Source organism: Echinops telfairi, unplaced genomic scaffold, assembly GCF_000313985.2.
Source record: "Echinops telfairi isolate 266 unplaced genomic scaffold, ASM31398v2 ScPeMD7_655;HRSCAF=1070, whole genome shotgun sequence".
Lineage (NCBI taxonomy): Eukaryota > Metazoa > Chordata > Mammalia > Afrosoricida > Tenrecidae > Echinops > Echinops telfairi.
Window position 1 is genome coordinate 15,906,728 of NW_022104553.1, and position 10,016 is coordinate 15,916,743.

A 10,016-nucleotide genomic window follows, 5' to 3' on the forward strand; every position below is an offset into this window, starting at 1 on the left:
CGTCTCCATAGGGTCTTTTACGCTGTAATAAATATATTTTTGACAGACAGACAGCGGCATCTCTTTAATATCGCATAGCCGTCGTATCGGTACCACTGAGGACATAGGTTGGACCCTGCAGGTGCAGAGTTATAACACAGCTGAATTCATAGCCTCTCCATAGTAAGTGAGTGAGGACACTGCTTGGAAGGAGTGGGGCCCCGAGAGTCGTGGAGGGGACATTCGGGTGGGTTTGAACAGATATGAGAATCCAGCATTGCGAAAGAAAGTAAGCCTAGAGTCAGGTGCTTCGAGGATATTCCTGCGTATTACTCCTGCTTCATCCCAATTGTTAATCTGCTCCAGGTAAGCCAGCTGCTTCTTGGTGAGCTGTGGTTTGGGTAGCTTGAAATGGAGGGCTACTTGAGCCTTCCAAATGAACGAGGACCTCCCCAGGTTTTGTGTGCTTATTCGTCTTGCGGGTAGTCTGTGAACCTACGGTGGACATAGGACCTACAGCATTCATATGAAGAGATTCCAGGGTCTGTGTTCAAATCCTGGCTGGACTGCCTCCTACACTGGATGGTCGCTGGGCTGTCATCCTTACCGAAGCAGATGACCAGGGCTTCCTCTCTTGGGGCTCACTCAGATCTCAGTGTGGTTCCACCTGGCTTGCCAACAGGAAGGTGAAGCAGAGGGAGAGAGGGTGTTCCCAGGATCCTCCTTATGAGAGGGCCACAGCCACTCGGAGGTGCCATGAGGCGTGATCTGATTGACAGGCCAAACTCCACCTCTACACTTCTACATCTTCAAGTTGACACGAAAAATTATGGAAGTGCCACCGATGGGTTTGAACCATGAACCTTCCTATTAGCAGCCATGAGCTTAACCAGTGTGCCACCAAGCTCCTTGCTTGTATGGGAGAGCTAGGTTTCAATCAAGCTGTTAGTAAACAGACAGACAAACAAAGAACCTTTCTTCTCCATTAAGCCGTCATGATCCGGGTGTGTACACGGTTTTCCTCAGTGGGAGTTGGCTAGCATCACACATCAAAATGTGAAGTCTTCGGCCAGAACCATTATCTACGCACCAGAACCGAGGGCAGAACCTCACACTGGGGACCCAGAAAACGAGGGTGCAGGTATGCATCTGCCCAGAAATCAGGAGGTAAAGAAGAAGGGGGAGGGGATGAAGCTGATAAATGACGAATATCCGAGACATGATTTGCAAAACTAGATGACCAGTATTTAATATTTTGGTGGCTTGTAAATAGAGGTCTCTGGAACACTGGTTGGGCTGTGCTCATTCCGAGAAAGCCATCCCCCTTCCTGAGTTGGATTGAAACGTGTATATATCTTGGATCCCAATCCAGCGTTGAGCTCATTAATCAGGGGGAAAATTCCATGGCGGATTGTTGAACCAAGGTTTTACCTGGCAACTGGGCCCGATGTTGACCTGCAAACGATTTCCGAAAGACTTCAAGCCTCTGGTCAGAAAGCCTTCTGCCATCGGAACCTCTTTCCCATTTGTCTAGGTTATGTCCGAGCCTTTCTGTCGCAACCAGTGGGGGCTTCGTGGAAGAGTCAAGAGTGATGTTATCCAATGTCTTCCAAAATCGCACGAGCTCGGTAATTAACTGTAAGGTTTCGTACCTGTCATTTCTATTCTCACAAAGCCTTGGTGGCACACTGGTTAAGCGCTGTGCTGCTAACCAAAGGGAGAAATACTTGGTCGTCTTCTCCCAGTAGCCTGAGAGTCTAAGGAATCCAAAGGGATAGTTCTACTATGCCCCAGATGGCAGCTATGAGTCAAAATTCAACGGAACCACAGCAATTTCAGTGATCTAGTTGTAGTTATTAAGAAGCCGTGGTGGCATAGTGGTTACGCATTGGACCACTAATCATAAGGTCAGCAGTTCAAAACAACCAGCCACTCTGAGGGAGAAAGATGAGGCTTTCTACTCCCTTAAAGAGTTACAGTCTTGGAAACCCCAGAGGCAGTCCTGCCCTGCCCTGGAGGGTCGTCATCTGTGGTAATTGACTTGGCGGCAGTGAGTTGGTTTTGGGTTATTTTCTTACTTACTAAAAGAAACAAGTGGGTTGATTCTAATAAGGTGACCAGATTTTAACAGTGGTAAAGTGGGACACCGTTGATAAAACTCATATCCTGGCGAAATAGCCACATGGCAGCCGAAAACTGTATCCCATAGCTTGTCGGGCATTCTTTCAAAAAATTGGGACTTTTTAAAAATGATGCGAGATGCCGGAAAAATTGTTAAAAATCAGGACTGTCCCGCCAAAAGCAGGACGTCTGGTCACCTTATTCTAACAATAAGTATATATGAGTATACTGGTCAACTGATAGGGAGAGATCCATATTCCAGTACAAGTGATGCGAACAATTGTGAAAATTATGGAACAATCTCATAAATATTAAATGCAAGCACAGTTCTGCTGACAACAATTCAAAAGTAGCTGCAGCAGCCCACCCCCAGGGAGCTTCCAGAAATTCAAGGTGGATTCAGAAGAGGCCGTGGCATGCACCATCATTGCTGATGCCAGATGGATTCTGGCTGAAAACAGAGACTACCAGCAAGATGTTTAGTTGTGTTTGATTGGTCATGTAAAGGATGATGAGAAATTATGAATCACATTGAAAAGGATATGGGGATTCCAGAACATGCCGTTGTGCTCCTGTGGAACCAGTGCGACAGAGACCAAGCAACAGTCCTTGGAACAGAAGAAGGGTACACACATGGTTTCCAAGCAGGAAAGGTGTCCATCAGAGCTGTAGCCTCTCGTTGTACTTACTTCATCTGAGCAAAAATGGGGGAAGCCGGACTCTATGAGGAAGAATGTGTGGCATCAGGGCTGGAGGAAGCCTCACTGACCACCTGCCATGAGCTACTTGTTGATATGTGAACATGAAGCAGACTGGAGGCGCTCACAGGTGAAGACCAAAGCCTACAGCCTTCAGTGTGGATAACGTGTCAGTACAGACAACAAGCAAACCCAGCCTCACGACCGGAGCCACAAACCACATCACCACAAGCAGAAAAGATCGACGTTGTCCAGAATTTCATTTCACCTCGAGCCACAGCCAAGGCCCACAGAAGCTGTGGGTTGGGAAATCAAACACCCCGTTTGCCTTCGGTCACCGTCTTGCAGATGGCCTCTTTAAGGCACTAAAAAGCAAAGCTGTCGCGTGGAGAACTCAGGCGTGCCTGGTCCAAGCAGGGATGGTTTTTATCACCTCACAGGCCGGCGGAAGCGGGACAATGAACGAGGAAGGCTACATGGGCGTGTTGCTGAAGAATAGTGAACGTTCCAGAGGCCAGCCCTGTCTCGGAATAAGTACAGTCAGAAGGCTCCTTAGAAGCCAGGACGGCAAGATTTTGTCTCCAGCACTTCGCATACATTATCAGAAAGGGGCCAGTTCCTGGAGCAGGACCGTCATGCTCGGTCAAGTCAAGGGTCATCAGAGAAGAGGAGGATCCTTAATGAGATGGATGGGCACAGGCTGCCACCAGAGGGTCAAGGACGCTGCAGGAGCAGACAAGGTCTTGATGGGTTGTGTATAGAATCATCGTGCATCAGAACAGGCATCTCAGGACAACAACGTTCCCCCACCCCCTGCCCGCCCACTCCTTACGGGGACAGGTCTCTGCCAGGGGCTTGGTTCTGTCCTTGCTCTTTACCTGCTCTGGAGGAGGGAGGCAAGGTCAGGTGGTTGTCATGGAAACCACAGTCCAGTGGGGAGCAGAAAGGGGCCCCCCGAGGAAGAAAGAGCTTCCGAGACTGGAATTTTCCAAGCCCTGCCAAAGCACATATGGGCAGGCTCCCAGAAGCTCCCAGTGCTCAAAATGTATGTTCTCTTGGAGACTAGCTACGTAGACTGTCCACATACTGCTCCCCAAGTCTACCTAACAGCAGGTGGTTCCTCACTGTGGAGTAGGACTCAGTGAAACGTTGAACTCCGGGGGGGGCGGGCGGGGGGGTGTCGGTGTTCATTTAGAGCTCCTTACTGTTCTATTTATTTATTATCAATTGAGGATGAATACATAGCTCATTCCACAGCTCAACTGTGCCCAGCAGAACAGTACATTTGCTGCCACAATCTGTTTACAAACATTCCTTTTCTACATGGACCCCTTGATAGCATTGTCTCCCCTTCACCCACACCCCCTTTGCCCCCCTCCCCCCAGAACCCTTATTATTCTCCTTGCTATCTGTATAGGTTCATCCATCCTGGGATTTCCTGTACTGTTTTAGCGCCATCGTTGTCACTACTGCCAGGTGCCTCGGCCCCATAGGGACCTCATGTTCTCCTCGGAACACCACGCTGACCTGCCTTTTGCCCCCCCCATGGGATCCCTAGAACGTCCCAGTCAATTGTTGTGGAGATTTTATAAATCCATCTTGTTCATGCAGACTTAGAAATGAAATTTTTGTGGGGGGTGGGGTGCCACCAAATGACTTTATCTGAATGAATGGCACAAATGAAAGAACGGAAATGGATGTCTGGGTACCGAGTCTAGAAAGGGGGCGGGTCTCGACCGAGCATGACTGTGCTGGGTTGGGAACTTGGGCAAGCCGAGCCACCGCTTCGCCCTCTCTGCCACTGTGTCCAGGGTGCGCTTCTCAAAGAGACACTGGGCCAGGCCAGAGTTGGGGGTGGGGTGCATCTTGCGCAGGTTGGTCGTTCCCCCAGTTCCCTGATGGATCTCGCGATGCATCACCTGCTCGCTCAGGTAAATGCTTCTCGATGACGTCACACAGGTCCCAGGCCATCCTCACAATCATTCCTAGGGTTGAGCCCTATGTTGCAGCCCCTGTGTCCGTCCATCTTGCCAAGGGCCTTCCTCTTTTCCCTGCCTTATGACTTGACCAAGCAGGATGTCCTTCTCCAGGGACTGGTCTCTCCTGTCAATATTTCCAAAGTATGTGAGTCTCACCATCCTTGCCTCTAAGGAGCATTCTGACCATACTTCTTCCAAGACAGATCTTTTGTTCTCTCGGCAGCCTGTGGACCTTTCAATATTCTTCACCGTAATTCCAATGCGCCAATTCCTCTTCGGTCTTCCTTATTCAATTCCCAACCTTGTCACGCATCTGAGGGCATTGGAGAGACCTTGGCCTGAGGACTTTTCTTCAAAGGAACATTCTTGTTCTTGAGCACTTTGAAGAGCTCTTGTGCATCAGATTTGCCCAATACAACATGGCATTTGATTTCTTGGACGGTGCTTCCACGAGCCCTGATGGTGGAGCCAAGGAAATCAAAGTCCTTGACAGCTTCGCTTTCTTCTCCATTTATCATGATGTTGTGCATTGCTCCACCAGTGAGGATTGTGTTTCTTTACATTGAGTTGCAAACCATACTGAACGTTGCAGTCTTGGGTTTGACAATAGCCACAGAGAAACACACACTTGGTCACAATGTCTACATGAGCCGTTCAGTGGCATCGGTTCCTTGTGTTGGGCTGTCTAGAGACACAAAACAGGGATATCCGTATGTGTCTGAGAAGGAACTTTATACCAGGAGGCCATTTTCTATCAAGTAGACATCCTAGCCCAGCCCCACTCAAGTCCACGGGTCATGTGCTAGTCAGAACCCTCTGCAGACTCACATCGCTGCGGGCTGATGCTGCAGAAGAGAGAGGCGGAAAAGCGGGGAGGTCACAGGGCTGTGGGTGGATAGTCATGTGGATCCAAGGTCCATGGAACACGGCAGCTTTCCGGGTCAGAGGCCCGCATGGGTCAGCCCCCCGAGATAGACACAGCCCCTCGAGATAGATGAGCAAGAAAGACAGCGAAGTGCCGGAGAGAGACGTATGCACCGTCTTTCTTACAAAAAAGGCCACTCCCACCTCCACCCCCAAGGAGGCATCACCAGGCAACCACCTGATTGACAGATTGGGCTCCATCCCCGTCTCTGCACAGGTACTGTCAAGTTAACCTCAAATCGAACATGGCTCCATCACAACGTGTCGACATTCTCACTGTCTCCACTCTTATTGTTTCGCTATTATTAATTGAGTCTCCCGATCCCTCAAAAGACTGTATTCTATTTGTTCAATCAAAACCCTGTGGTCTACATGGTCAATCTGTCCACGGAGCAAATCATCAGACCAGCTGGATTCTATGACGACGAGTGTGGTACCAGCATTGGAGGAAGGTTTATTAACAGCCTGGGATGTGCAGATGGCACAACCCTGCTGGCTGGAAGTGAGGAGGACGTGAAGCCCTTGCTGATGAAGACCCAGGCGGATTGTCGCCTTCGGTGTGTGCTACTGCTCAATTGCAAGAAGACCAGATGCCTCATAACTGGCCCAATAGGTAAGACCAGGAAACGTGGAGAGAAGGTGAAGCTGCCCAGGATGTTGCCTGGCTTGGCTCTGCCATCAATGTTCGCGGAAACAGAAGTCAAGAAATCAAAAGGCATATCGCATTAGGCAAATCTGCTGCATGAGGCCTCTTCAGAGTCCTGAAGAACAATGGTGTTACTCTGAGGATGAAGGTGCACCTGATCCAAGCCATGGTATTTTCCATTGCCTTCTACACCTCTGAAAGTTGGACATTGGATCAGGAAGATGAAGAATCGGTGCATGTGAATCGCAGTGCTGGAGAAGACCCCTGGGCTGCTAAAAGGACACCCCAGTCTGTGTTGGAAGCAGTACAATCAGAGTACTCCTTAAAGGTGAAGATGGCAAGACTCAGGCTCACATTCTTTGGACATGTTCTCAGGAGAGACCCACCCCGGGGACAGGGCATCATAAGCATGTGGCAGTTGGACACGGATGTGAAAAACCACAGAAGAATGGATGTGCTTGGATGTTGTGCTGGAAAGGACTATCGAGAGGACCACGGACTGCTGAAACGACACACCGCTCTGTCTTGGAAGCAGTAGAACTGGCATGAGCCTGAGAGGCCGGGATGGCGAGACGATGCCTCTCCTACTTTGGAGATGCTGCCGGGAGAGACCATTCCTGGAGCAAGACATCATGCTCGGAAAAGCAGAGGGTCCATGAAAAAGAGGAAACGCCTCAAGCAGACAAACTGACCCAGGGGCAGCAGCCATGGGCTCAAACATAACAACTGTGATGAGAAGCCGGGCCGCGCTGCGCTCTGTTGAGCCTGGGTGAGGATGAGCTGGAAGGGACTCGCTGGCCCCGAGCAACACTCCTCAGGACCTGTCTATGGTGGGCCTGATGAGAATGACCCGTGGTGGGAGCTGGGCACACTATCTACTTCTGACCCTCGGGGGCTCCCAGATGATTCTTGTTCCAATAACAACCTTCTGAGACTGGTTGGCCTGCACTCTTGGTGCTCACGTGTGGCTGGTCAACCAGGGGTGAGCATGGCCCCAACGCTGGAGACTGTCAGAGCCTCTGGTCCCCCCCAGGCCTCTGAGTCAGACCTGCGTGTTTGCAAGCTCCCTCAGTCGCGTCACAGGTCCATTAAGAAGTGACTGGGTTGGATAGTATTTCCCGATGACACTTCCCTCTTGGGTAGGGCACATTTTCCTGTCGAATTCTTGGCAGCTGGATCCCAAGTTCTTGGGCCTTCCTTTCTTCACACTCGCTGAGTAACATCGTCTCTCCCAGGCTCCTCTCCCACATCCTGTCCTCCACTCCGGGCCTCCCTCCTGAATCCCAGCACGTTCTACACGGAATGTGTGTTAGGGCATGCAGGTTCCCACAGGTTGGTTGGTGGGTTTCAGTGGAAAAGCAACTTTTGCTGATGGATGAAAAACTAAAGTGATAAGACGGACGGACAGCAGACAGTCATCCCGGAATCCTTCTGAGTTCTGTGCTCTCATTTTAAGCCTGAAGGACGTAAAAGCACAGACTGCGAGTGACCTGGTCGTTTTTCATTCCCTCAGCAAAGACTGCATCGTGCAGCAGCTGCACAACACGAAAGATGCACATTTTTCTGAAACCCTGAGAGGGGTTGCTTTTGGATTGACCTCCAAGGGGAATGCCATCCCCTCCCCTGGTCGGTCCAGTTTCCTTTTGCTCTTCTGCCGCCCTGATATTTGGCTGATTCTGCTCATAGCACGTTCACGTTCGCTCTCTCTGGTCCTAATGCAGCACGCAGCGAAGTGACCCTTATGGTTAGTTCATCCTTGACCTTCTGTGATTCATCAACTTGGAGAAGTAGTTCTGCTTTAGCTTTCATCCCCCGCCCCCCCGCCCCCCGCCCCCCAAGCAATTTCAATAACTGCATCCCTTGCCTTTACTGCTTTCTACTCTGCCTCCCATTGAGCCCACTTTTCAGCCTCTGGGGCTCAGCCTCTTTCCTTTCATGGTCCAACATCAGTCCTTCAATTCTCCCGTCTTTCAGAACCACTTCCTGGTTATGTTCCCGAGCTGCCCAATTATCTGTCCTTTTCTTCTTTCTCTAATAAGTCGATGAGCCTCATCTCCAGTCTATTGAAGCACCCTCCATCACATGACAAAGTCCGACAAGAACTCATTCCTCGGCCTCTTTGTGCCTTTGCTCTTCAGACTGAAAATCTATTAGTGGTACCGGGAGAGGTTTGTCTTTTCCCCGACGATTTTTTTTCGTTTATCGTTTTGATTCCTGCCCCTCCACTGAGTTGAAGCCCATTCAGGATTTTCCTACTCCTTTTTGTGCTCCTCGGATTCTAATTTATTTGGCAACAATGCCTTCGGAAGATGTGCTTCAAACATTTCCGGTGTCAGCTGCTCAGCTCTCTATCTCCACTTTTGCCAATTTTCTTCTCCTGAGCCCTCTGTACTGCGTTGGAGAAGGCAGGCTCCTACTGAGCTTGGGTTAACGGTGGTGCAGTGAGTTGGAAAAGGACACCGATCGTGGCTGTACACCACGAAGAGAGGAATCATGGCATTGAGTCATGTATGCAGAAGTCGCAGAATTGGAGATTGTTTGTTGTGTATTTTTTGTCACAATTAGGAACAAGAATTCCTCCATGCACAACAATGAGTACAAGGAAGAAGAAAAGAAATGTGGTGATGATTGTACAACTTTTCTTGATTTGAGGGAATTACTGAATTGTATGTCCTGTGGATGAAGTGCTAATAAAACTGTTAAATAAATAAGTGTTTCTGGATAATAGCAAAGAAAGAATGAAAGAAAGAAAACTACCCCATGGCGTAGTTCTATGTCACATGGCCTCAGGTCACGATGGATCAGAGTTGACTCTCTGGTACCCTAAAACAGCACCCACCTTTATGGGAGCTGATCTTTCTCCCATGAAGCCTCTCGGTGGGTTTGAACAGCTAACCTTTCCATTGTGCTACCAAGGCACGTGTATCTCTTTAGGATGTAGTCGCTGCCAAGTATTTCCATGTCTGGAAGAGCTTGTCTTCAGAGCAGAGGCAGCTGTTTCCTGCGAAGGAGGCCACGTCTGTGTTGTGTGGACCCCCGCTGGGTGCTTAGTAATGCATCCGGAGCAGAGTCCCGGCCATTCTCTGCATGAAGATGTATTCTGATGCCTGAGCCTGGTGGCAACATCTGAGCTACTTCCTTCCGGCGGCCACAGGCTTCCAACTAGACACGTGTTTTCCAGCAGAACCTGCCCTGGGATTCAAATGTGGCCTTCACCCCTGCACTCCTACCCCCAAACCTTGGGGACAAGGAATCCCCTCAATGTAGGACCAGAGTTTCTGGGTGCAGAGAGGAAGGGGGTTGGGGGGCAATGTCTGGAACAGAGAGAAGCTTCTTTTCTGGGTCCAGCACAGGAAAGAAAATATTGGTGACAAACGAAATCAGACGCAGAGGAATGTTTTTCATAATCCCGGGGTGAGAAATGCCATTTTTCAAATGGTGCTGAAATCAACAAGCACAAGATGAAAGACCAGTAAGAGCCATTGAAGGGGCCAGGTTGACACAGTGCTCTCAAAGTGCCAGGCTGCCAGCCACAAGATCGGCAGTTCGAAATCCATCACCCGCTCAGCAGGAAGCAAGTTCTGGCAATCTGCTCTCCTCAACGGATACATTGGATGGTATAAGATCCAGCAAGAATTAAAATTAAAAAATAATAATATATAACAATAA

The 10,016-nt window shown here is 49.6% G+C and overlaps 1 pseudogene; it reads right to left on the reverse strand.

The window, feature by feature from the left end:
• LOC101660835 overlaps positions 1-9,308 on the reverse strand; it is a 64,521-nt pseudogene extending 55,213 nt beyond the window's left edge.
• Positions 9,309-10,016: the final 708 nt, after the last annotated feature.